Raw genomic sequence first — 27,865 nt, forward strand, 5'->3', positions numbered from 1 at the left:
AACTTAACCCACTGAGCCACCCAGGTGCCCCTAGAGTAAATTATTATAGACTCCTGCTGTTCAAAGTGAGGTCCATGGACCAGCAGTATTGCCAACACCTGGGAACCTGGTAGAAATGCAGAACTGCAGCTCCACACTCTTGTCCCACTGCATCAAACTGATGCTTTAACAAGACCCCCAGGTGATCTGTGTGTTTGAGAAGTACTGATGGAGACAGTCTGGTAAAGAGAACCTCCAAGGAATATTATATGTTAACAGGTTAATAACTGTGGCTAAATTTTTTAAATTCACTTTAGTGAATTTAGTGAACCACCCCCAGAGGGTCAGGGCTCTGGGAGATATCCCAAAGGGTTTTTTAGAGGAACCAGAAGCTCACTCTACATTACCTGCTATCTTTGCTAAGTCTTTTGGACTTGGCCTTTTCAATTTTCCAGAAGAAACCAGTCAGATTCTGTCTGAAATAAGTGGCTTGAGAAGAATTTCCCTCACATTCTAGGGAATATTTGTGGTTGCCTTGTAAATTCCCTCAACATTTTCATTCCTATATCGTTTTTGGTCTTCTTCCACTTGCTACCACCATCACCAAAATACTCCTGGTATTTTGAGAGGAAATACTCCTCTCATATCTACAGGGCACATATTTCATTCTGCATTGCCTAAAATGGTCAACTGCATCACCAGCCAAACCTTTACAACCTCGGGCCCCATTACTGTTGTTCACAGCTTGAACCCCGGATTTACAGACCTCAGAGCTAGAAAGAGTTCACGGCATGTTGACAGAGAAAGGTCTTAGGTCACCATATTCTAGAAGAGACAGTCAGGATTTAGAAAAATTTAAAAACTTGCCAAAGGGGATCTCACTCACAAGTAGTAGAGTCCGTGGCACAACAAGACATTTTTATGTGGACTTTCCTCTAGCTCGATTCCAGTCTCATGGTAGGGACACGGTAATAACCCACTAGTCTTGGTTTTGTTCAGTCCTCTCCAACCTTCACGGTTTTCAATTCCCAAGCCACCTCCTTCGGGGGGCACTTCACCGCCCTGGGTCTCTCTCCTCTAACTTCTCTGCCTACAATTTCCAGGTCTCCTCCTCCCGGGCACACATAAATGTGGGCGTTCTCAAGGTCTTGTCTTAATTAATGCTGGTCCCTAAAGCCATGTGAACGTTTCTTCTCAGCTCCTAGCAATGATCTCTAATCTATCTTGAAACCAGCCCACGTGCTGCACCTGGCACCAAATCCTCAAAGCCCAGCTCTCGTTCTGTCACCCACTCTGCAGGGAAACCATCAGTGGCTTTCCACAATCTGCCAAATAAATGTAAAATTGCTTAGCCTGGCATGTCGGGCTCCATCTTCTCTTCACTCCATACAATTAATTCTTTGCAGGTAGCAGCATAATTAGGTGTTAAGGCAGCCTGCACAGTGATCAGACCCTGGGGGTTTGAGTCTCAGCTCTACATATCTGACCAGTTACAGGACCCTGGGAGGTTGCTTAATCTCTTTATAACTTAGTGTCCTCCGCTATAAGATGGCAATAATACCACCCAAGAGAGCTACTGTACGTCGTAAATATAAAGCCCTCAGGTAAAAGTCGGGCATGCAATAAGGACTCTCCTAAACTTGTTCTCATTCTTCTTTTATTTTTTTATTTTTTTTTTTTAAAGATTTTATTTATTTATTTGACAGAGAGAGATTACAAGTAGGCAGAGAGGCAGGCAGAGAGAGAGAGAGAGGAGGAAACAGGCTCCCTGCTGAGCAGAGAGCCCGATGCGGGACTCGATCCCAGGACCCTGAGATCATGACCTGAGCCAAAGGCAGAGGCTTTAACCCACTGAGCCACCCAGGCGTCCCCTCATTCTTCTTTTAAAACTCATGAAATATTAACTGCCCACAGACCAAGGTCTTACTAAAACATGAACTTTGTAACATCTTGGCAAAGACCCTGAAGAACTAATGCCACTGCACTAATAATAGCTACAGAAAATTAAGCTTCCATTACTAAGCTAGCTATTTCTGCACATTCATTTCAACATTTCAAAGCATCCCTGATAGGAAGACTTATTCATCTGCTTCTGAATAAAAAATGAAAGGGGTTCAAGGTAGAAGTAATCCACCAGCAAAACTCACGTCAGAATTAGACCCAATTTCTGGCTATAGAAGCAACATCTTTTTATTCTTTTCATAATACAACTGCTCTAGAGTTTTAGTAAAAAAAACAAACAACCCAGACTTGGAATCAGCGTATCAAATTCATGTCTTGAAACAAGAAATAAAATCAAGAACTCTGGAAATAATTTGAGTGGACAAACAGTTTCATCTTACGCTGTTATGCCACTGAGAAGTATTCAAATATTGCATTCTAGATTCGGAAAGAAAGAGACAATCAGCAATGTCTAACAAGGTAGGGGTGAGGAGCTGAGTGTCTCAGCCCTAGAGAATGGGAATAGAAAATGGAACTGCAACAGATGGCAATAAAAATAGTTTCAGCATTCTGAACACTTACATAATAGACCTGTTCTAAATATTCTACATGTTTAATTCCTTTACTCCTCAAAACCACCCTTGAAGAAAGGTACTACTGTCATCCCTACCACACGGGTGATGACACTAAAGCACAGAGAAATTTTAACGTCCTCAAGAATCCCTTCCCCAGGGACGCCTGGGTGGCTCAGTTGGTTAAGCAGCTGCCTTCGGCTCAGGTCATGATCCCAGCGTCCTGGGATCGAGTCCCACGTCGGGCTCCTTGCTCAGCAGGGAGCCTGCTTCTCCCTCTGCCTCTGCCTGTCATTCTGTCTGCCTGTGCTCTTTCTCTCTCTGACAAATAAATAAAATCTTAAAAAAAAAAAAAAAAAGAATCCCTTCCCCAGGGTAGTAAGTGGCAGGGCTGGAATTAGAGCACAGGACACACCAGAATCCGCACTTCCATCTGATGCCAGGAGATGTGTAGACTGGCAGGAAAGACAGTTCCATAAATCACCAAGATGATGATGGCTCAGATTCCAATATATGAAGGTATGTCTGGCAATAAGAAACCTGCAGATCCATGTCCAGCCTGAGTCCTGCGGTGGTCAAGAGTTCTGCCAGCCCAGGGGCTCAGGACCCTGAAACCACTCATGAGTAATCTCGGTGTGACAGTGAAGCTCAAAAGATTCCCAAGGACCAAAGCCCAAAGTCATTGTATATGTCCGAATTTGCCAGTACCACTAAAGAAAGCACTATGTTGGGGCACCTGGGTGGCTCAGTGGGTTAAAGCCTCTGCCTTCGGCTCACGTCATGATCTCGGGATCCTGGGATCGAGCCCCGAATTGGGGGGGGGGGTCTCTGCTCAGCGGGGAGCCTGCGAAGTTCTTCCTCTCTCTCTGCCTCCCTCTCTGCCTACTTGTGATCTCTGTCAAATAAATAAATAAAATCTTTGAAAAAAAAAAAAAAGAAAGCATTATATTCTCAGTCAATGGGTGTCCTTCACAAAAACAATTTTCAAACAAAAGAGTAATGTAACAAATTTGCTAGAAGAGTAACTTTCTTCTAGCAAAGAAGCCTTCAGAAAGAAGGCTTTCTGATAAGCCTTCACCAACCAGGAAGACGGTTTAGACGAATGGGTAAAACGTGGAGCTAATTCCTGATGGACATTTGAGCTCCAGAGCTTTCCCAGAATAAATATATGAAGTGGGATTTTAAATTTGTACATGGGTTCCAGGAATAGTAAAGAGAATATGCCTATAAATCATATTAAGGTACTTTAATAAAATTATTATTACTGGGCGCCTGGGTGGCTCAGTGGGTTAAGCCGCTGCCTTCGGCTCAGGTCATGATCTCAGGGTCCTGGGATCGAGTCCCGCATCGGGCTCTCTGCTCGGCAGGGAGCCTGCTTCCTCCTCTCTCTCTCTGCCGGCCTCTCTGCCTGCTTGTGATCTCTCTCTGTCAAATAAATAAAATCTTTAAAAAAAAAAAATTTTTTTTTAATTATTATTACTTGTAGTATTTAAGGATGGAAAGGAAACTAGAGTTCATTCTATTGAGAAAACAAGGCCCAGAGAGGGCAAGCATCTTGCCTAAGGTTACACAGTTTATTAACAGCAGTTTCTACAATAGCCATGATGCACATGGTCTGTTTTTAACTTCAGTATTTCAGTTTCTGACTCTTTCCCTTCCATATTGGCTAAGAATAGTCCCAAAGATGATCTATCCACATTAAGAAAATAAATAAATAAATAAATTTAAGGGGCAGCTAGCTTAACCAGAAGAGCATGCAACTTCTGATCTTGAGGTCATGAGTTCTAGCCACACAGTGAGTATAGCTATTATTTAAATAAATAAATTTTAAAATAATAATCAAAGTATTTACAACTTCTATAGCTCAACTTGGGATATGCTGATCAGTCACTGGTGATATTCAAAGTCTCATGGCCCCTCTGGTCATATGTTGAACTAGTAAGAGATATATTAATAGGCATCTAAAAGTCATCTGCTAGAGGTGGCAACATTTTATAAGAAACTTCCAAGTGTTCAAACTCCAAACTAAGAAGTCTGAGACAGCGGTAGTGTCTTACCTGCACTTTTAGGAATCTGTTTCCCAAAGGCGCTCTGCTCCTGAAGGTCACTCTTACTCCTGAAGGTCACTCTGCTCCTGAAGGCAAAGGATGTAGTAAGGGTCCCAGAGGCCCAGGAGCCCACCTGCTAAATTGTCAGAGCTTCTCCACTAGCAATCATCCAAGATAAAGAGTTGGGCTGCTTCTCCACTTGCAAGTGCTGAAAGAAAACACAAAAATAGCATTGCTTAGTACGAATGGGCTTCACTGCTCAAGAAAAACTTTAAGCCATTAAAAAATGTTCAATGAATACATCATCTTAGTAAACTCACTTCTGACCCCTCCCAAAATGCTTGACAGGGTGACGAAATTACCAAAAACAAACAAACAAACAAAAAAAATCCAAGAACAAAATGGGCAGCATATATTACATTACTATAGCTCGTGACTGGCTATCCACCGGACCCAGCTCAGGCTTCTTGAAAAAAAAAAAAAAAATCCAGTTCAATTAATCCAAAACAACCCGGTAATGAAAGAACCATCTGTCTTACTTTTCAGCTTCTCTCCACACATACACACAGCTTTATTGTTAAATGCAGAGGTGAGGGGGGACACGGTTGCTCTGAAAACCCTCCAAGGAGGAAGGGAAGGGAAACAGACAGGAGAACGAGGAGGAGGTCAAGAAGAATGAAAATATCTAGAAGAAAATGAGGGGAAAGGAAGCATAGAGAAATTACAAGAACAACTTGTTTAAAAATGTGCTGTGGGCTATTTCCTTTAAAAAAAATTTTTTTTGAAAAAAATATCCCAAACTGCTCTTGCTACAGCTTTTCTTACACAAGACTAATCCTGATACAAAAACAAACAAAACAAAAATTGCACGCTCTTTATATGTGGTAGTAAAAAATGTTATTTTTTAAAAAATCCTTAGGAAACAAATATCAAAGAACCAAACCAATAAAAATATGACAAATACTTTACTTAAGCAGTCATGAATTCTGATGTCCTACCATAAGGAAATAATTGTGCTTAACTACTATGAAAATCATTAAATACCATGAAAAAATATTCAGAATCCACCAAGTAAAGAAGGGAACATTTTAAAAACTGAGAACACGAAAATTATTTCTATGTATAAGATGGATGTGTATGTGACACATTACTGAAAGACACTAGAGGAAAACGAAATCTGCTAATGTGTTAAGTCATGGATTACAGGGAATTTTTTTCTTTGAAATTGAAAATTCACAGAGACACAAAAAAATGCTTATTTCCACTTTTGAAATGCAGAAGTAGATGCATTTAGATATTACAAGAAAGGCAAAGTGGTGCTCTCTAGTAGCTATTATTATAATGGAAGTCTCTACTGTGAAGCAGAATTTTGAGCCTAAGGAAATTATGGATAATTATACATTTGTGCCTCAGAATCATTCTCCTTAAATGCAAAGAAAGTACAGCTCCTGGGTTTCTGTCATCTTCTGCCCACTAGTACTGAAAGTAAAGGAGAAATCACAATTTTGAAGTTGAAAGGGTCCTTTAAAGGTATCTAGTCTGAACATTGGGTAAAGAAACCCCAAAAAGTATCATATCAGGAAGAGCTTGGGGGAAAGGGACTGACTTACACCTGGAGAAACTTAAATCAAGGCAAGAAACAGGATCGCCCAGTTCCTGTTTGAATGACCATCATGAAGAAGAGGCATTAGCCTGGTTCTGAAGGCTGAGTGGGGTGGGGGGGCTATTAAGCCAAACCCAGTAAACGCAATATTCAAGGAGTTAGGTTTCAGCTCAGAAAGAGAGAACTTGCTAAAATTTGGGTTGCCTAAAGATAATACAGGAAAGATAACAGGTTACATTATTAGATAATGAGTCACTTGTTACTAAAAACACTCTGTTCTAAAAATCACTTGGGGGCATTTGGACAGCAGAGCTTAACAAACTTAAATGTCCATTGGCATCACCTGAGCATCTTGATAAACTGTAGATTCTGATTAGGTAGGTCTGGGGTGCGGCCTAAGAATCTGCATTTCTAGCAAGCTGCCCAGTAATGCAAGGCTGTGAGTCAAGAGTGTCCAGGATATAACTCGACTACCAGACTTAAAATGTGATTTAAATTAGTGTTCCCCAAAGTGCACAGAATCCTCTAATTGTATGACTTCAAAAGTACTCTCCCACCTTGATCTGGGGGCAGATGACTAATAAATAGGGTAAGTGGTAATTAGCAGGATTTTGTGAGTCCACACATTCAAAATTCAAAGAAAGTCTGTATTGTAGTATCTTGCAGTACCTGCCCCCGTCATGCTTTTGAACAATAATTTTGCACAATTCTAAAGAGGAAATGTTTTACTTCCATTAAAAAAAATGGTGATCACACTCCAAGCTTGGCAAATATTTAAAACCAAGCAACTCTATTGTAAATATGCATTCAGCAATCAAAAATGCAGTTACTTATGATTTCCCTATACAACATTAACAGAGAAGTAGAGTGAAAGAAAATATGGCTATAAATTTTTCCCCAAATTTATATACCATAGATATACCATATCTGTGGTATAAAGTCATGTGTCTGCAAAGGTGGGGAAGGGGTAATTCTCCCAAAGCTACAATTTGTGGTCTCCTTTTTCAATGGAGGGCTTTGCATTATTTACCTAGTCCTGAAATTTCACCTCCCTACCATCCATCAGAGTCATAAAAAATGCCTTCAGTGTTTTCAAAGTCCCTGTTTCTGGCTCTGCTCCCCTATCTAATAAATCTGGACTTCAATCACTTCAAAAATCCTATGCGGTATCTTTCCTGGAGAAATGCACTAATATCTGAACACAGACCTTCCTTAAATTTGGAAGTGTTCTTATGTTTCTCTCCCCGAGTAAATAAACCAACAACTAAGTAAGAGGGAATCTGTTTCCTGCCCTTCTTCTGACTCTGAAAGTCAGAGTTGGCTGTTTCAGTTTGCTTAAAGGTTACAAGTAGCATTCCATCCAATTGACAAAAGCCATTTTTTTCAAACTGCTTATTTACTTGTCAGTTAATTCTGAATGAACCTGGTTTATTTTGCTCCTTGGGAAGTATCACCTGTTAATGCCTCTTTTGCTATTTTTAAAAGAAAAAAAGTGAATTAACATGAGGGCAAGCAATCAGATGAACCTACATAAAATCTTAAGATTAAAGTACTGAAAATATTCCTGCTTTCCACAGTACATGAAAATATGTGATGATTCTTATATTACTATCCGTCAGATGATTATCTAAAGCCGAATTACAAATATGATGCAAATCTTAATTTGGGATACTTTATAATATTTTTATAAGTAAACCAATACATGTGATATGTATTTTTTTATGAAATCACGTAATCCTAGATTCACTTACTAATACTAGTATGTTAATCCTTTTGGCAAAGTGAGCCAAATTTATTTGCTCAAAAAATTACCTCCGAAAGTTTCCACCATCTACAATAACTGTTGATTTAATCAATAAATAGTTTCTCAATGCCTATTCTTTATCAGACATTGTTCTAGGCACTAAAAATAAAGTAGAAAAGGAAAAAAAAAGATTACCAACCAGGAGAGAGGCAGATATTAATAAGCGGTTCACAAGTAATTATTTAAATTACTGACCCAAGTCGAGGACAGGGAAGCTTCTCTGAAGAATTGGGGAAATTCTCGGAGAACTCCACTGAAGAGTTAACAAGAGAGAGAGATGAAAATGAAAAACATTCTGGGCAGAGGAAAGAGCATTTGCAAAGATTCTGAGGTGAGAATGAAAACTACACACAGAAGAACTGAGGCTGTTGATAGAACAATGCTGGAAACAGTTAACAGCTGATCTTGGGGAGTGTGTACCCCTCGCATGAGCTCACAGGCCCTCCTCAGCCCTGGCCTGGGCAATGTTACTCAAATTCTACAGCTAGAGACACAGAAGGGCTTAGAAAGGTCTACCTGTCCAAGGTCTCAAACCCGGAAGGTGGCAAGCCAGGGTTTGGTCTAGGCGGTCTGCTGCCTGAGTCCTTATTCTGGACCCGTAAGCCACGAGAACTTCCCAGGAGCAGGTGAATCTGGAGCTTTCCTCCCATTCAAGATTTATTCTGTCAACTTTTCGTTTTTCACAGAATGGCATCGTGAATGAGATGTATTAGAATAGCTTTAGTCTCTCATTCCCAGAGTCTTGATAAATACATGGTTCCTGGTAGGAACCTATTCCGTTAGGAAATGTTACACAGAATTTTTTATTACAAAAATGTTAATAGAAGTCCATATGTCAATATAACAAATGTCCCTGAGCCCATTAACTGAATAACCATATCTTCTCAGACTTTTTATTTATTTATTTTTAAGACTTTATTCATTTATTTGACAGAAAGACAGAGACCACAAGCAGGCAGAGAAGCAGGCAGAGAGAGATGGGGGGAAGCAGGCTCCCTGCCGAGCAGAGAGTCCGATGTGGGGCTCGAATTAGGACTCTGAGGTCATGACCTGAGCTGAAGGCAGAGGCTTAACCCACTGAGCCACCCAGGCACCCCCAACCCAGGGACTTTTTTAAAAATGCACATTTATGTGCCCCTCCCTATCTCTGCTCCTCTTCTCCCAGGGACACCCAACCTATCATGAATTTGATAGAGAGCCAGTCCACTTTTTATTCATAAGCATACGTATGCATGCACTGTACACACACACATTCATAAACATTATCTGGCATATGATTTTGTTCTAAGTAATGTTTAACATTTACATAACAAATATATAACATTCTGAAATCTGTGTTTTTCACTCTACATTTTAGGTTTTGAGTTTCATCCATACCAATGTGCAGAAAGGTCTGGCTCATTCTTTTCAAGTTCTGTAGAATATTCTATCCACCAAATATATCATAAAGTTATCCATTCCTTACTAACAGACATTCAGGTTGCTTTCAGAGGACAGCTTATCTAAATGCCATTTTGGAGCCAAAAAAAAATTTTTTTCCAATCTAGATAAAATACTTTACTGAGACAGTGAATCTTACAAATTGCTGGAAATACTTTAAAACTGAAATTTCTGGGGCACCTGGGTGGCTCAGTCAGTTAAGCATTTGCCCTTAGTTCAGGTCTCATGAACTCTGGGTCCTGGAATCGCTTCCTGCTCTGCAGGGGCCTGCTTCTCTCTCTCTTTCTTTCTCTCTCTCTCTCTCTGTTTCTCTCGCCCTCCCTCTGCCCTTCCCCACAGTTCATTCTCTCTCTCTCAAGTAAATAAATAAAATCTTTTAAAAAGATAAAATTGGGGGCGCCTGGGTGGTTCAGTGGGTTAAAGCCTCTGCCTTCGGCTCAGGTCATGATCTTAGGGTCCTGAGATCGAGCCCCACATCGGGCTCTCTGCTCAGAAGGGAGCCTGCTTCCTCCTCTCTCTCTGCCTGCCTCTCTGCCTACTTGTGATCTCTGTCAAATAAATAAATAAAATCTTCACATACACAAAAAAAGATAAAATTGAAATTTCCCTTTTAAATAGGGTTTTTCTCTAAAGAAAGAAATCTTTGATAATTCAAGTCATATAGAAATACCTAGATAATTAAAATACTATCACTCTCTGAAAAGGGGAAGTTAAGTGTATTTTAAATGGGAAAGTAAATTTCCAGCTAAATTGAATCTATACTAACCCTGTTCAAGACAAAACATAGTGAAGAGAAAGTAGGTGGAGAAAATAGTCTGTATCCTACAACCACTTTCTCTTCTTGGGCACACCACACTGGGCAGAAAAATCAGAGCATTTGAGCAAGCAGATAAACAAAACAAACATTTCTCTGGAATGCTTTGTTCTGTGCTTTGGCCAGAAAATAATCCAAGGTACAACCACACAGAAAGATAACCAAATTTTTCTTTAGAATCAAGGGATTGGCAAGTGCCTACTATGTGCCAGGGTCAATGTTTGATAAAGCAGACAATTAGACAAAGCCATAAAATATAGTTGTTAGACCTATAAACAGTGTGACTAAAAACAATCATTGATTTACATTAATGAAACTTTTTAGCTCAAGGACACTGTAGCAAGTTTTATTATAAAGTGTAAACTGAAATTAACTCTACAAATCTGTGAAGAACCATCTCCGGGACTGCTATGCCTTTAACATTCTTTTCTATAAAAAAAGATTTCTGGGAAAGCCTCAAAAGGCAGATTTTTAAAATATGGATAACTGTTTACTAATGGCTGCATTCTTCATACTATAAGATAACTTAGTCCGGAAATGCAAAAGGGAATTTGAAGAAGGACATTTGTCTTCAGAAGGAAAGGGAACTCAAGTCTCCCAGCAGATTTCCAAAGAAATATACAGCATCCCCACGTAGGTAAAGAGAAAAAGAAATCTGGGTTTCAAATGAAAGAAGTAGCTCCATCACATTGAGAGGGTCCCAATGTGTGGCCCCATTTTCGCACAACCAGCCAAATGTTTTAGCACATTCCATAGGCAAGCCAAGGAGATAACACTTCTAGATCCCTGGACTCTAGCCCAAGAAATCCTCCTGAGCTTAGGAAAATACTTCCAAGCTTCTAGAGGTGGCCCTGAACCCAAGTTAAATTTATCCTACCAGCAGTTCAATAAAATAACTGGCCAAGAGGGAGCAGCTTCATCATCCACTCATCCATCTGTCCATCCACCACAGGTATTTATTACCCAGATATCCCACAGCACAAGATCTCAGAGTGTAAGGGGTATTTGAGTCAAGAGAGCAAGTCCATACAGTCACACATTTAAACCAAGACAAACATACCAAACATAACCTTTGGCCTCATTCTAACCTCTTACCAAGAGATTCAGGTGCACATCTTATTAGTTTTCATTGCATAATATGTGTATTGTACAGAATACACGATTAGCCCAAAAGCTACGATTTTTTTTTCATTCCCCCTCAAAGGGTAAAATAGAAATAGGAATAGTATATACAGTAGGAACTAGAAGCTGAAAGAGACTCAGCATGAGAATAAGGCACCACAAATTGAACAGAAGCCAAAAGTAGGATCACTTAAACCTTTGAAACTTCCCATGTCCAGTCATTTTTAAAAAATGTCCTGAAGACTGCCCCATAGTTAGTAGCAGAATGTAATGACCTCTGAGCCGAAAGGAAGGGGTATATGCTAGGACATACAAAGCTAAGAGAAAGAGAGTTTATGCTAAGAGCATTTAAGTCAAAAGCCACCAGTGAGTCCCTAGATCCCAAAGCAAGGGTAAAAAAGAAGACCAGAGGAAGTTGCCTGAATCCATGGAGTCACCCTGGGGACCTTAGAACAGTACGGTCCTTGTGGTTCTCTAACACCAGAAACTCAAAAAAAAAATAGTTAAGTTGGAAGGCAGACTAAAACTAATTCTTCCCTAAATAAAGTACTCTGTTATCCAATATGCTCTTCATAGTTCCTTATTACTTACTAAAGCCTAACTGTTAGACACCTTTTTGATCTGACTGCTGCTTTAATTTTTTTCAGATGAGAACTGGCCTTTGATATACCTAATGTCGGCAAAATGAAACCTTTACTTACAGCATGCCATACTATTTGAAAATAAAGATTTCTCGTAAAGAATAAAGTTGTTTTCCCCCCAACCCCCATCAAAAAGGATTTGGACCAGAGGAACTGGAGAAAACAGGATGGAGAATGTGGCCCCACTCTGGGTGTAGTACGATGCTAAGGACAACTCGGCAAAGACCCACTAGGCAATGAGAGAAAGGCACAGAGGGCTGATGTGCAGGGCTTTGGTCTCGGGTATGTCAGGAAACCAACCTGGCTCAGTATGAAAGCACTAGTGAAGAAATAAAGAAAAAGCCATATAATGGTAATGAACTCTCCCTACGGGGCACAGCACGGACACCGAGCAACCAGGAGTAAGACAGAGTGCTCTGTGAGCCAGTCTAGACAGGAGCAGCTTGGACGGAGCGTAGCCAGGGCAATTCGGCCCCGAGGCCAAGGTGCCCTCAGGGGCCGCAGAGACGAGGAATCAGGCCACCATGCCCACTGCAGACCCTCTACATCTGTGTCCCAGAGCTGCAAGCACAAAGTACCACAATAGGGTGGCTTCTAACAACACAAGTTTATTGTCTCATAGTTCTGGAGGCTAGAAGCCCAAAATCAAGGTGTCAGCAGAGCCAAGCTCCCCCTGAAACCTGTAGAGGAGAATCCTTCCTTGCTTCTTTCTAGCTTCTGGGGTTGCTAGCACTCATGGGCATTTCTCAGGTGCATCATTCGATCCCACGGACCTCACGTGGTGTTACTCTGCGTCTCTGTCTTTGCACACAAGCTGCATCTTACAAGGACACCAGTCACACTGCTCTAGTAGCCCATCCTACTCCAGCATGACTTCATCTTAACCAACTGCTGCTGAAATGACCCTATTTCCAAATGAGGTCACAACCTGAGGTACTCGGATTTAGGACTTCAACATGACCTTTTTGAGGGCCACAACTCAATTCAGAATACGCTTCCTGAAATGCCCAGTCCGCACCCTCAGCCAGGAGGACTCTGACGCTCTAGAGCTATTTAGAATACCTGGATGTTAATTCAAATTAAAGAGTAATGGAAGAAGAAAAAATTACCATACGGCCGAGAAAGTCAGAACAGTGGTTAGGTTGGGGGTGTGGGAAGCGGCAACAGGGTGGGAGCCCACACACACTGCACTCCTGGAGGGCGGCAACGCACGAGCTCTTCATCTAGAGGTATATACATGGGTGGGCTCACTGGGAAGAAATGTAGCAAACTACACTTACATGGTTTTGTACTCCTCCGTAATACTTTAAAAAAAAAAAAAAATAGAGGAATTGGAGCCGTCCAAGAACCCTAGCAGAGGCTCAAGAGAGGGGCATTGTCTGAGAGAAGCCACCGCCCAAGCGTCAGCCACTTGAGCAGCCAGTTTACCTGAGATGGTCAATTCCTAGGAACAGGTGTGTTACCACAAATGCTCAAGTGATTTACTTCAGATGAGAAAAATGTGAAGGCCGAGGAATACATATATTTGAATTGGCAGATTGGCAACTTCTATAAAGGGGTGATAATTAAAAATTCTGTCTGATAAGCAGAGACCCATTATAAGTCCTAAGGATACATTCTCCCCTCAAAAGTGCTGGAGACATGTTGTTAGGGCACTTTTTGCTTTGCCCTCTGTTTTCCTGCCCTCCTTGCAGACCTCTCCCACACATTCCATTTTCAGGCTAATTACAGTTCAAGTAAGTTCCAGTGTTTTTTCTTTCACATCTCATTCTTCTCTGGGAATTCTAAACTCTTGTGGTTAGGGTGCTCTGGGTCTGATTGCTTCATCTCCAGGCAAGAGAAATCAACACCAAAGGACAGAGTTAAAATGCTGGACACCACTCAGACTTAGCAGAAGACTTATTTTTGGAGTAAAAACACACAGCATCTAATTATAGAAAATGAAGCTATGAACAGAAACACTTGGCTTTCTATTGTGTAAAATGTATCAGAGGGTACCAAAAGTCTCAAGGCTCTGAATTTGTAGTGATCTCTTAACACTTCTCCCTGTATATCTCTGTCCCTATTCTCACATTGCACATAGAATCCCATGCTTCAGAAATCTCAAATGACATTTAAGATTTCTATGTTTGAAATACTTGGGTTATTAAAAATGAGAGCTCTAACATCAATGATACATCACCATTACTAATGCTTCCACCCTTTTCTCATACTCCATGATGTAAAATCCAAGTTCAATGCTAGAAGCAATGTGAAGAATTTGCCTATTATAAATTGTCCATATAGACCTTCATTCCCCAAGTGCATAACCTCTTAGGGAGATCTAAACATACAGGCCATAGGTCTCTGAGTCTGACTGAGCTGACACCTACATTCTCTCCTGTGGCATATCCTAAAATGCTTGACTTTGAACATTATGATCTAAAAGCACTAACCTTTGCACAGTTCTTAGTCATTCTCAACACTGTTTCATGCTCCAGCACCTCTGACCATGCTGTTTGCGCTTTCTGGAACGTTTTCCCCACCTTCCCAACTGTTCCCCTCCCCACCATAGCTCAGAATCATCTTTTGTATTCTACTTTCACTCCGCATTTGGATGCGGACAGAGGAGAGTCTAAGAAAGTATGTGTAAAGCTGTTTCAAGAATAACAGTAACTATCATACTTTTTAAACCATCTAAAAAAACTCAGGCTAGGGGCGCCTGGGTGGCTCAGCGGGTTAAAGCCTCTGCCTTCGGCTCAGGTCATGGGGATCAAGCCCACATCCGGCTCTTCTCTGCCTACTTGTGATCTTCGTCTGTCAAATAAATAAATAAAATCTTAAAACAAACAAACAAACAAACAAAAATCAGGCTAAAAGATGTTAAGATTTTTAGTGGGCATCTGAATAGAGCAATTTTTACTTCTTAACCCTAGTTTATTGTGAAAAACTCCTAGTGCTATTCAACCAAAAGATTTTCATCCCCAATTCCACCCAAAGCCCACATGCCTACACATGCATGCGTGTGGGGGCACACGTGTGTGCACACGCACACACACACCGCATTCCTCCATGTGACCTTGGATCCCTCTCTAATAAATAGCATAGCACCTGGCACATCATAGATGCCCAAACATTTGTTTTTATTCACCAAAGAATAAAGAAATACAACAACACGAGTACAGTAATAAAGTCCAAAGTGAAGCCAGGTGCTAAGATGGAACAGACCTAAGGGAAAATTAGAGCTTGATGAAGTCAAGCAGAAAGTTTTTCTGGAGAAAGTTAATTTTTAACTACATGAGGGAGAATAGCGTTATAATAATAGCTATCATCACAGAGTTGTAACAATAATAATGGCGTAATACGGTTAAATGGTATCTGGCAGAAACTATGCTGACCTGTTTGTATGTGTTTTCTTTAATTGCAATACTGTGATGTGGCCATTATGTCGATTTTATAAATAAGGAAAGTGATGCCAAGAATCATTAGGCAACTGAGGCAGAGTGAGGCAGTTATAAGCCATGAAGTTAGAAAACCAACACAGGTTATCATCTGGCCTAAGTGGGGAAGGGTCGAGTGGAAGGTGAAAGAAAGGCAAGACGTATCAACAGAACATCTCTAGTTAAAGCACTGGAAGGCTTGCGGTGACTACAGGTCCAAATGGGAGAGTAAAGTGAAAGGTAGCATCATGAGTTAACAGAAAACTTCAAAGACCCGCTGGAGAAATTCTCTGGATTCTTGAGTAGAAAAAAATTTCCATAATAAAAACCATGCTTAAAGGATGTTATCATAAAAGGTACATGGACAGGAATACTGGTGATCACAGGTGGAGAGCTTAAGTAGAAGATTTTGTGTAAGAATATAACTCTATCATTTTATGGCTGGAGTAGAAGACCCCACCCACCAAAGGTATAAAAACATTTTTGTTTTTTGTAATAGGAGGCCCAGATTTGTCCTTCAAACAATTCAGTACCTGGAAAACATATATAGCTACTTCATGATCAGAAGGCATAACTCTCTCTCAATATCCTGCTTATCAAAAAATTCTATTTCTAATTTATGTGTAGCACAGCCAGAATCAAGCAAGAGTAATTAGCTAAACTACTTAGACATTTACCTAAATTTTTGCTCCAAATAGCAAAAGTAATTTGAGAGAAGTGTCCTTTATCTCACAAACATCATTTACATTTACAACAGAAAGTTCTTTTAGCTTTCAGGTTCTATCAGTTAAATAAAATTATACATTAATTTAATCGCTGTTGCTAAAAAGGAATTGAATATCCTTTCATACCCTAGTTGAAGGCCTGGATTATCATCTAATTGTTCTTGTCTAAATGGACCTGGATAACCCATTTTCAACTTGTAAATACAGCTGCTATAAACTATCCATTAAAACAGGGTGCTGTTTGGGGTTTTTTTGTTTTGTTTTTTTTTTTTAATCTCTACCTTTTTAGTATTTGGCTCCATGCTAAAGTTAGAAAATGGACACAGTCCCTCATCTTCACCTCCTCTACCCTCTAATACATAAACAACTCTTAAATACTAAAGGGTTGCACAAGGTTTTAATATAAGCATTTAATTTTGTTTCATACATTTTACCTTATTTATTAGTTTCTTTTCAAACATTTTTAATTTTAATAAAAGCAGCACCATCTGCTGTGCTGCCCTAAATATCTGCAATAGAATATTTTCTAAGAAGAAAATGCCACCAACTGTCAGGCATAAAGGACTGAGAACCTCTTTGAGGACTGAAATCTGATGGAGTAGGGGGAGCGGACTCCATGGAGACAGCTGGAAAACCAGAAGGCTGTGTTTATATAGCATTATGTGTTTGTGGGACAGAAAGTCTAGAAGGCAGAATTCTAAATATTTAGAATTTTTAAAATATGAATACGGAATTTCTCTATTAACCAAAACAGTGCTCTGGAAGACATCCTTCTTGGTGAGAAACTTGTCACTGTGAGTCTCAGCTGGAGCCCCCAGATGGCCCCTCCCACGTCCCTCCTCTTCCCATTCCTCCCAGCTCTGGCAATCTTGAGGAAGAGAACTTTTGCCACCTCAGGGCATTTGTATGTATCTCATTTAATTAGCTTAAATGATACCTAACAGGAATCTAAGAAAGTCCATAAAGAGTGTTGGGACTTGAGAAATGCATGTCTCTGCCTACTGAAGTGCCTGAAATCGTGGACTTAAAGATGTGCTATGAAAGAGGGAAATGACTTTGTTATTCACACCTTTGGCACACACATTTATTTCCTCAGTAGTACGACCACAGACCCGACTAACCCAATTCAAATAATCATAAATTACAAATTATAAATTACATAAATTATACTGTAAGTTTACTGGGGTGCCTGGCTGGCTCAGTTGATTGAACATGTGATTCTTGTTCATGGGGTCATGAGTTCAATCGTGGCTTAGAGCTTACTCAAAAAAAAAAAAAAAAGGAAATAAGAAAGAAAGAAAAGAAAAGTAAGTTTACTGTACATGGAAACAAATTTAAAACTATCCATCTGGGGGCACCTGGGTGGCTCAGTGGGTTAAGCCTCTGCCTTCAGCTCCGGTCATGATCCCAGGGTCCTGGGATAGAGCCCCGCATCGGGCTCTCTGCTCAGCAGGGGGCCTGCTTCCCCCTCTCTCTCTGCCTGCCTCTCTGCCTACTTGTGATCTCTGTCTGTCAAATAAATAAATAAAATCTTTTAAAAAAACCAAACTATCCATCTGATATTTACATACTGGTCTCTTTCTGGTCAACACAGGTACACTAGAATATTTTCAAAAAGAAGAAACTTTGCAAAGCCAAGAGAGTTTTAATTTATATATACATATCCACAAGGATGAATTCATCTTTCACCTGCTTTCTCCAATTGGTAAAGTTTTTGAGATACCAAGATGATAATCTTCATAGTTATAAAAATGAATCGTAACAGTTATAAAGACATTACAACTGAGCTAATACAGCAACACTGTGGGTTAATCCATGGACACTGATTGCATCATCTGGCAAATGTTTGCTCTCTCTGTAACATTCTGGACACTGCACCAGGTTCACCAGCGGTGAACAGGACAAGATGTAATCATTGCCTTATCAGATAGAAAGGTATTCCAGATTTTATGCCATCAACCAGAGACAGATATAAAAAGCTGAAAGTGAGCTATTCCAGTTATGTATATTAGTGACAAGAAGTATTTAAGGTAATAAATAAATAAAAGAGCATCTGGCTAAAGAATTTCAATAATAATTTTCTCTCTAAGGAGTGAACCAAGCTCCCCCAGATGGTAATATACTGGCGATGAAGCACTTTTCTGGAGTCAAAGGACAATGGCTAAAATGCTGAGGACTTGTTCATTTCTGATAAACCAGTGCTACTAGGAGATAACAGCTTGGACGTAAGCCTTCATGATTTAAGTATTACTCTAAGATCATCTACAAAGACCAATACAAAAGAAATTTCTCAGGCATAGGATATTCCCGTAACAAAGAGTCCAAGAATCTTGCACATTTCTACTAGAACTGTATTCTAAAAAGCACACACACCTCCCCTAACAGACCGCATAGACATCAGCCTGTCTGGGAGAGAAGGAGCAGGTATACAGGAAAAGGCACGGCCTTTGGATTACTTAAATTTTCACCTCTTCTGACGATCACTATCTTACGAAAGATATCAACTGCAACTGATTTGCCTGATTAACGTAATTTTTAGTATCTAGTTTCCGATACCACCCAGGCAACGCAGAGACTTCTTAGAGCTATCTAGAGGCTCAGTCTGAAGAGAGGTTGAGAACTCAGAGCTAGTGATGCAGAGTTGTATGCATGATGATGAAACTATGAGCATATGGATTTATTTCAGAGACAAGAGGTTCAGGGCCCAGGGTCCTTTGAGCCTTGCCTCTCTGCATGGATGCCTGTGCCCTGGCCTGGGGTGAGAAAGGAGAAATCACTGATGGCCAATTAACAGAGAGACGTAAAGCTGACTAGGGATGAATGTGTGTGCATGTGAGTGTGTGTATGAGAGAGAGAGAAGGAGACAGAGGGAGAAGGATAGAGAAAAAGCACGACAGGGAGAGGAAGTGAGAGACACCAACTGGAAAGCCCATGCCCGCTAGGCAAAGATGGACTTAATCTCTAATTAAAAATCTCTGGTGGCATCCCATCCTAATGAAAACACAATTCAAGCTCTTTTCCAAGACTTGAAGGCTTCAGATGACTGTTTCCCACCTTGAAACTCTCCGTTTGCACTCCTCTCCAACTACAAGTTCTCCAAATGTTCCCACCCATTCATGCCTCAGGGCCTTTGCAGTTGCTGTTCCCTCCTTCTAGAAAGCTCTTCCTTCTGGTCTTCACTTGACAGCTGCTTCTCATCATTCACATTTCCGTTCAAATACTACTTCCTCTGAGAAGCTCCCTCTCTAGCACACCCCGAGATGTATTGCCTTGTATCTGAAAGATATTTTTTTCATTTATTTGTACCTTGATTATTGACTCTCTTTCCCACAAAAACATAAGGTCTCTAAGAGCAGGGTCGCAGTCTCTCTTGTTCAACAATGCATGCCCTACCCCCCCTCTGGCACCTAGAACATCTCCCAGTAGGTAACAGATACTCAGTAAACCTTAGTTGAAACTCAATTCCTACCTTAAGGATGACTATGCAGAAAGTCACCCAGGATTTACCACAAAAACCACTCTCTGCTCCCTTGCCACCCCTATCTTCCACCACAGTGACTGCAACCTACAACCACACCAACTCTGGACCAGCTTCCACAACCTATGGCTGGTCGCTTCTCTTGCAAATATCTCCAGCTTCCTTGCCATGTCTTCAACTGGAGACTTCGTTCTCCTCATCTCCTACAGACCTTTCCATTCCCAACCAGATGAAAGCAGGTCAAGGTTTAAAAAATCCTTCAAAGACCAGCATTACATGCTACTAAGCATAGTGTCTTCGGTTAAAAGGCAAGAAAAAAAAATGGGGGAAAAGAACATCTTTTCACCCAGCTTTTCAGTGTCCGTGATTTAAAAAAAAAAAAAAAAAAAAAATCCCAAGGGCTCGGTGCTTTCCTTCCTCTCTTTCCCAGTGGTCCAAGAAGAGGAAAGTCCCTCTCCAGTCAATGCAGAAGGATGACAATAAATGGTAAGCTGCCCATCCCCCAACCCTGAGGATGACAAAAAGTCTCCCAGAAGAGGAAACAGGGCCATGGAACAGAGACTCAGTTCCTACTGCTCCTTAATTTTCTTTTATTCTCAAACTCATCCCCAGGATCTTACCCTTTCTGAGCCTGACCTTATGGCAGCCAAGTTCCTGATCAAGTCTAAGACCCCATTGCTTATTCAGTGCTGGGAGTCACCACCTGGGGAAAGAACTCCTGCCACCTCACCATGTGAGGGAACAGTACTTCTAACATCTTAATATAGAACCAGAAATACAGTTTCTTACTAACATGCTGCTATGTCCACTGTATCCTTTGTACACTATACACCAAGCCTGCTACAAATCAAATACGTTTTTTATTGAAGTATAATTAACATACAGTGTAATAACAAATATATTTTTATTTTTAACCCATAAAGGGTTCACCTGGAAGTTATGATGTGTTCTGTTATCCACTGTAGTAGAATAAACAGCAGAAGTTCACTGAAATTCTCAGAGTAGGGATATGCCCCTGGGTAGGCTTCTTCTAGGAAAGAAGGCTGAGTAGGAACTTCAGGGAAAATATATCCAGAATGAAAGGAATTTTTGGAACACAATGCCTTGGAGATAACATAGCCTCCTGAATTTGGCCAGACATAGCACACCAAAGTGGCACATCAAAGATACAAAGAAGACAGAAGATAACTAATTGATGAAAGTCAGGAGCTATCAGAAGGAAGGGCAAAGTATGCAGACCACCTGTTCAAGTGAGGGGTAATTAACGAAAGTATATTCAGATCAGAGGATATATCCCTTGAGTGTGTACAAGGCAAAGTTGAATGATATGCACAAAGAATGTACACTACAGAGGTTTCCTGGGAGGGTGTAAGGCAGAGGTTAAGCAGACCTTTATGTGATCCATTCTAAGTCACTTATGCTGCGACAATCTTAGTTTTTTTTTTAACTATAAAATAGAGCTAATTATGCCTGTTTCATACAGTTGATGGGAAGATTTAATAAAATAACACACGTGAACACACCGGGGATCACAGTGCCTGCCATGTGAGCTTTATGTTACTGGAATCAGCTGGAATGTATATTAAATAACTATCTGGCCCCCAACCCTGGATGGAATTGTAGTTTCCACAGAAGCCAAGTGGTAATCTGCATGGCTAACAGAAGATGTTTATCAGAGACATACAGGAAATGTGGCATATTTCACCTCTCTCCTACAATATTCCACATAAGGTGGAACACAGAAGTATCTCCAACAGAAGAAAACAGCTACCACTATGTTCTGGAATGAGATAATTTGAGATTTGCAATTTTCACAAAAGACAGACTTACATTTTAGGGTTGGTTTTTTGTTGTTGTTGTTGTTGTTTCTTTAACAGTCTTTCAGTGGTATTCTTCTGCCAATTAGTATCTGTTCCTTTCTGAGCCTCAAAGATTTTTATGGATTTGGGGCAGAAGAACAAACTGAATTATTTCCAACAAATCTGAAATGTGATCTCATTTTGTTGCATCTTTATAAGGAAACATATAATCTGGGACGGTGACATTCAGGGACTACGGTAAAAATATCACTCCAGGAAAGAAGCTCCACTGAGCAGGGAATGAAGATCTCCTCCTCCATATGAACAATTAAGGAAGACTCATGAAGCCCAATCAGGGTGATACAATCAGTTTCTGAAAAGGTTTTCTCCTTATAAACCAAAGCTGCCATTACCTAAAGTGTCTCTGAGTCGGAGGGCCTGGTGGCTCAGTTGGTTAGGTGTTCTACTCTTGATTTTGGCTTAGATCATGAGCGGGTCCAGAGATGGAGCCTGGTGTTGGGCTCTGTGCTCAGCAGGGGGTCTGCCTGAAGATTTGTCTCCCTTTCCCTGTCCTCTCCTCCCCTCACTTGCTGTCTCTGAAATAAATAAATCTTTAAAAAACAATAAAATAAAGTGTCCCTGAGGCAACTGGCCTTATTCAGTGACAACAGACTACAAAACAATCTGTGTCTCTTTTGCATATCTGGGTGTGAAAAACAGTCCTTGCTGAGAAGAAAAGGAAGCTACACAACCAATTTACAAATGTCAAATCAACTTATTTTCAAAAGGAAAATAACCTCATACCCTGACCAGATCTTCCCAAATACCGAACGAACATCTCCGTGTAAATGAGACAGTGTCACCGACTGCAGTGGGGAGAGGAAGTCTGAAGACCGGAAAGTCAAACACCCACACGATAGCACAGTACACGCAGCCATCAGAAACCTAAATGTCAGTGTGAAAACGGGTCAGAAGAGCCACGGAGGGTAAGGAGTTTTTGGCCCTCCTGCAGTCCCTTAACTCTCCACCTAATCAGAGTACTCAGATGCATGTGACTTTTTTGAGTTTAGAATCTGCGGCTTTTGTGGTTTCTGATGGCATCCACGGATGTTATTCCTATCCCCTCTCCCACATACAGTTTTTAAATATTACCTTTTAACAGCAAGCAACACCCCCACTCCCCCCACACACCTCTCTCCCCACCCCTTCTACTGAAGATCCTGTAAGAAGGTGTTTGGGGTTTGTATTTAGTTTCTAGAAATCGTCTACAGATTTTCTTTTAAGCCAAAATAACAGAAGAAAGAGGCTGAGATCTCCAGAGAACCCTAGAGCAACGGCCTCAAAATGACAAGTCGTTTCTTTTTTACCTTGAAAACTAACGGGAGCCCAAACCTTGAGAGTTTCTCAACCACCGCTCTTTCCCCCAAACTGCCTCGGTGCTTGTTTTGTTAGGTCTAGTTCTACTGTGGCGGGAAGGAGGGTTTGTTGGAAATTTTTCTAAGATAAAAGACGAGAACCTTCCAGATCTCTAGCCCCCGTTCGCGGATAGACCCTTTCGCAAAACAAAGGTGAGCAAGGAGCCCCCACCCTTGTCGGCACGCGAGTGCCCAAGCTCCCGAGATTTGAGAAAAGCGGGTCCCAAAGCAGGTCCTCCCGACTCGCAGCGCCCCTCCTCCCGCCCTGGGGGTCCGAGCGCCCGGCAAGTCCTCTCTGCCCCGGGTGTCCAGTCTCTCCAGCCCCTAAACCAGGAGGCCGAGCGCTCGGACGCTGCCGGGGTCGGCAGAGTGCGCGGAGGGGGCTGTCGGTTCAGCGCGCCCCCCACCCGCGACGCTCAAAGCTGCACAGACCCCAGGCCGCCCCAACCAGCGTGGGGAACTCGGTCTCCCCGATCCCCAGTCCCCCTCACCCGGGCAATGCAAACGCGCAGGGAAGCCGGCGGGAGAGAGTTACCCTCCAAGGCCCAGGAGCGAAGACTGCAGGGGTATGCGGGGCTGGGCGGCTGTCGGCCCGCTGCTCTCCGCCCGCCGCCGCTCGCTCCAGCCGGCTGCTGCTGCTCCCGCGGCGCCTGCCGCATCGGGCCGCCGAAGCCCAAGGCCGGCGGAAAAAACCGGAGGAAGGTGGCCCGGGTTAGGCTTGGCGCGGGCACGATTCCTCCACCGACCAGGCGGGCAAGCTGCGGAAAGTCGGAGGCGCCCGCCAGCCGGTGCGCTGCCCTCCGCGCCCGGTCCGGATCCCGGGAGACTGCGCCGAGCACCTCCGGAGCCGCGGGGAAGCTCCTCCTGCTCGGCTGCTGGCGCCAGACGCGCGGTGACCACGGCCGCCCCCAAGTTCACGGAGGAAGGTGCAATGCAGAGGGAGACTGAGGGGGGCTCCGCGTCCCCGGAGCAGGGAGGCCGGAAAGCAGGGCGGCGGGAAAGCCCGTACCTTTCGGGCTGGGCGGACACCAGCCGCGCGCCCTTCCCGGGCGTCCCGGACAGGAAAATCACCACGAAGGGAGGGCCGGGGAAGAGCAGCGGGTGGCTTCAGGACAAGGTAGGAGGATCGAGTTCCACAGCCAAGAAGACACTCCCATCCCGCCTTGGTTTGTTTGGAAAGCTGCAGCGGGGAAAGTGTGGGGTGGCCAGGGTACTCCCCTTCCCCGCCGGGGCGGCGGGCCGCAGAAAAAAACACATTTGCTTGGCGCACCGGGGACTTTGTGACACCAAGTGAGGCAGGCGGTTTGGTCCCTAGCAGAAAGGGAGGGGGTGTTCAGAACTCGAGAATTCCTGGGCTCCGCCTTTCAAGGACAAATGGGTTAGTGCTCTTTGTCTTTTGGAGGAGACGTTACTTTAGGGAGAAGAACGAAGGTGGGACGTGGATTTTTCTTTCTTGTTAAAGTAGCTCTCTTGAGAAAAGCATAAATTAATAATGTCCTCATACTTGGATGGCTCTGAATACTTTTTATATTTCAGTGTTTGTGAAGTAATTCATTGTCTAGCAGCATTCAATTAGTAGCTCCAGCCTTTGGACAGTGAACATCGTAATCACATGCCATCAAATGACCCCAGAGAGAAGAGCCACAGACTTGGGTCTAATTCAAAGCGGCAGCGTGTCCCCGCACTGAAATAAAGTCCTTCATCTGTGCTGGGCCTTCTGGTATTTGTGTTAATTTTAACAACAGCCCTGGGAGACAACACTTGTTATTATCCCGGTTTTACCAATCAAAAAACTTGAGTGTTCAGAACATGCCTATCTCCTTCCTTTTCTACAAACTGCCTTTGAAGTAACCCACACAAATTTTGAAATTTTGAAGGTCACTCCGGAGACACCAGAGTAGTGAATGATGTTTGGGAAATTTGCCCACCTAGGTCAATTTTCCTTGAGGTTGCTGTGCTCTTTTTAGTTTTGTCTGAGTTCCTTATTGTCCTTCTTTTGTTCACGATCTTCAGAATTAAGCCAGTATTATACCTCATTCACTCAGTCTTTAGGATTTTGGGATCTGCAAAGTCATGTGCTAAGGGGACAGGTCATCTGCTATCCTTAGGTGGCATTTGTGCTGCCTTATAGGAGTGGCCAAAAAGACACTGTTCACCCTAACCTCATTCACATTCCACCTCCTCCACTGGCATGCCCTGTGACCTTGAGCATGTGCCTTAGCCTCAGTATTCTTCCTCTGTGCCACCTGTAAAAGAGATATAAAGCAACCTATCTTCAGGGGTTGTTAGGATTTAAATAGACGACGATCTAAAGAATTCTTGGCCCAGTGCTTGGCACAAAAACCATCAGTTCAGGAAATAAGACCGGTCACTGACCAACATTGAGTTGCCTATGCATCATATCTGTTCCTCCCTTCCATCCTGCAAGCGAGAAGAATCTCATTCTAGAAATGAAGAAATACAGTCTGGAGATTAAGAAATCTGCCCAAGGTCATTCTGTCTACATTGAAGCTATGACTCAAATGAAAGCGCCTGAGACCAAGATCAGTTTTCTTTCCAGAAGAGCTCATGTCTGTGTCGTTATGCGGGCAGGGACCTTTGAGCTGTGTAACATTAATTTTTTTCAAATACAGGATATATCGTTCTATGGGCACATGATTGCAACTATGCAAAAATTTTGAATTCCTGTGGAAGATGATAAAGAATTAAGCAGAGTAATGGGATTATAGGGTTTTAGCTCTCTCTGGGATAGTGTTTTTGGTAATTGTTTGAGGGGGGGAATGTTTTCACCATAAATAAATGTAATTTAGCCTTTGTATAAAAGGTGTATTCTAATGAAGTTAGAGGGGAAGGACCAGGAAGGAGGAGAGGACTCTTGGGCAAATTCTTTTAATGATCCCAAATCATAATGTATTTAGGCAGTGTACATGCATTCATACATACAAACCTGTACATACGTACAGGTTTGGCCAAGTTTTCTAGGTTTCTTTTGTGCTTATGGATGCTACAATCTCTTTGTTAAAATCACATTGTTCCATAGGATATGGCCTCTGTGACCCTAGGGACAAGTAAAAGTCAGGTTTTCCACACCACCCTGGGATGCCATTCAGCACAGCATAGAGAGTAAGGTTAAAGAAAATAGTACTTCTTTCTCAATCCCAATGTAGGTCCTGCCAAAAGAACAAACCCCTGAAGATAGATTATATTATATCACTTTTACAGGCGACCTGTCCTATCCCAAGAACAGGCTTTTCGGGCATGATCGATGTAGGACGGTCTACTTCATATAGAGGAGACCTGCTCAAGGTGGTATGCTCTCCACTGGACCGTCACCTCTGGTAAACCCCAGGACCAGTGACAGAGCTGGAAAATGACAAGAGGCCACTTTCTCACAATATCATTCCCTTCTAAGTTAATAAAAAAAAAATTTCCTTTTTTCTAACATTGCTCAAGGCTGGGGTTCTCCAGTTTTAAATAGTATCTGGCCCAAGACTGAGTTTGACCAAGGTCATCATCTTTGCACCCCATTGTTCCTTCGCCTCTAAGGGAAGATCCTGCCAGCCTGGTCTTCTGGGTGTCTTGGGGTTTTATCTACTGTAAGCAATTATTTAAAGAACAGGTGCATCGCAAAAAGAGTAAGCCACAGGGTGGAGGCAGTGTCTCTCCTCACTTAGAACTCTGCCTATCCCTGCAGAGTGGGAAAACTGTTTTCTGTTAAGCACGCCTTAACTTCTCCAAAGCGAGCAGGGCTTCAGCCCCGTATTTGCATATGAAAATAACCATTGTGTTGATTTCCTCAATACCGCTGGAGCTGGAAGAAGTACAGGTCTCTGTGGAAGCTTCTTTGCAACTTGCGTCAACAGTAGCATCTCCTTATTCTACTACTCCTGTCAAGATTTCAGAGCTCTTAGCAGCCCCGTCTCAGGAACTGTATTTGCTGTCCTTCCACAAACTGGAGGATGGCGCTGGGGTTCAGTGTGTTCTAAGCACAGGAACATATAAACTATCCTTATGCTGGAAGCCATAATTAAGACCACGTCAGTGTATTGTTAAAAGAGTTAATATTCAGAACATGTCAGGAGTTCCTATGGATCTGTAAAAAAAGATACCCCATTTAAAAATAGGACATGGGTCATAAGCAAGCAATTTGTGGAAGAAATACAAATAGTCCATAGACAGGTGAATTGATTTTCATGTCTTTTTATACTAACATTGTTTAAGAAAACGTAGATAATAATGAGAAGTCAGACTGGCAAAAACTAAGGTTAATGGGCTTAATGCGTTTCATCAAGGTGTCAAACTATTCAAGGAAGTATGAAGTCGAACTTCCTTTGTAGAGGGCAATTTGGTGATTGCTATCAAATTTACAAGGTTGTTATGAGCTTGAATTTCAATACCCGAATTAAAGGTCTTTACCTTTCCTTCTTAGATGACAGTTTGGCCTCAAGCCAAGCAAAGGAGGAAAGAGGAGTGGGAAAGAGGTAGGGGTGGGAAAAGACAGAGGATCTCTTAGCTGACTTCTGGTTACCTGGTCCAGAAGAGGGCAGGCAGCCCTTCTGGTTACCCAGCAGGTCCCTGAACAAACACCCCACGGTAGGTCTGCAGTCTGCAAACCTCTACACCCTGGGGCATCTTGCTCAGAGAACTTCGGCAATCATGAGAAGTGTTGGAAACCGGGACCACGGTCCTAGCTGATGGGAGCACTCCCACTCCAGGGAGAGGAGGGAGATGTACCACCCTCCCCCAACTGTGGAGATGCTCTGCTAATTTCTGCTCCAGTTCCATGACTGATAATTCTGTCAAAGTATTACAGGTACCTTCCCTTGGGGCACTGAGCCCACTGATTCACATTTTTAGCTAACCCCCTTGTCTCTCATCACAGCTGGATTAGAGCTTAATGAACTTACACTGTTTCATTTCAGGAGAAGGTTTTTATAGGATGGATCCGGAAAAGTGGAAATCCTTGGGCAAAGCATACATCAGCCCACACTCAGATGAGTTTCTACTTGATCTTTTCATGTTCAAAAGTTCACTCTCTAAACAAACCAAAACAAAACAAAACTAT

At 42.2% G+C, this 27,865-nt stretch overlaps 1 protein-coding gene across 5 annotated transcripts in view; it reads right to left on the reverse strand.

Annotated features, from left to right (window-relative positions):
* Positions 1-23,900, reverse strand: part of ST3GAL6 (ST3 beta-galactoside alpha-2,3-sialyltransferase 6) — a 58,385-nt gene extending 34,485 nt beyond the window's left edge. For 2 of the 5 annotated variants that reach the window (XM_059392105.1, XM_059392108.1), the window contains exons 1-2: positions 23,292-23,382; positions 4,550-4,748 (exon numbers count right to left, since the gene is read on the reverse strand). The gene's annotated coding sequence lies outside the window, so the exon portion shown is untranslated. Of the gene's footprint in view, positions 1-4,549; positions 4,749-23,291; positions 23,427-23,809 lie in introns of those variants that run through there. The other 3 variants (XM_059392107.1, XM_059392106.1, XM_059392110.1) reach the window with 3 other exon arrangements.
* Between the last annotated feature and the right edge of the window lie 3,965 nt (positions 23,901-27,865).

Source organism: Mustela nigripes, chromosome 2 (genome assembly GCF_022355385.1).
Source record: "Mustela nigripes isolate SB6536 chromosome 2, MUSNIG.SB6536, whole genome shotgun sequence".
In the NCBI taxonomy this organism is placed as follows: Eukaryota; Metazoa; Chordata; class Mammalia; order Carnivora; family Mustelidae; genus Mustela; species Mustela nigripes.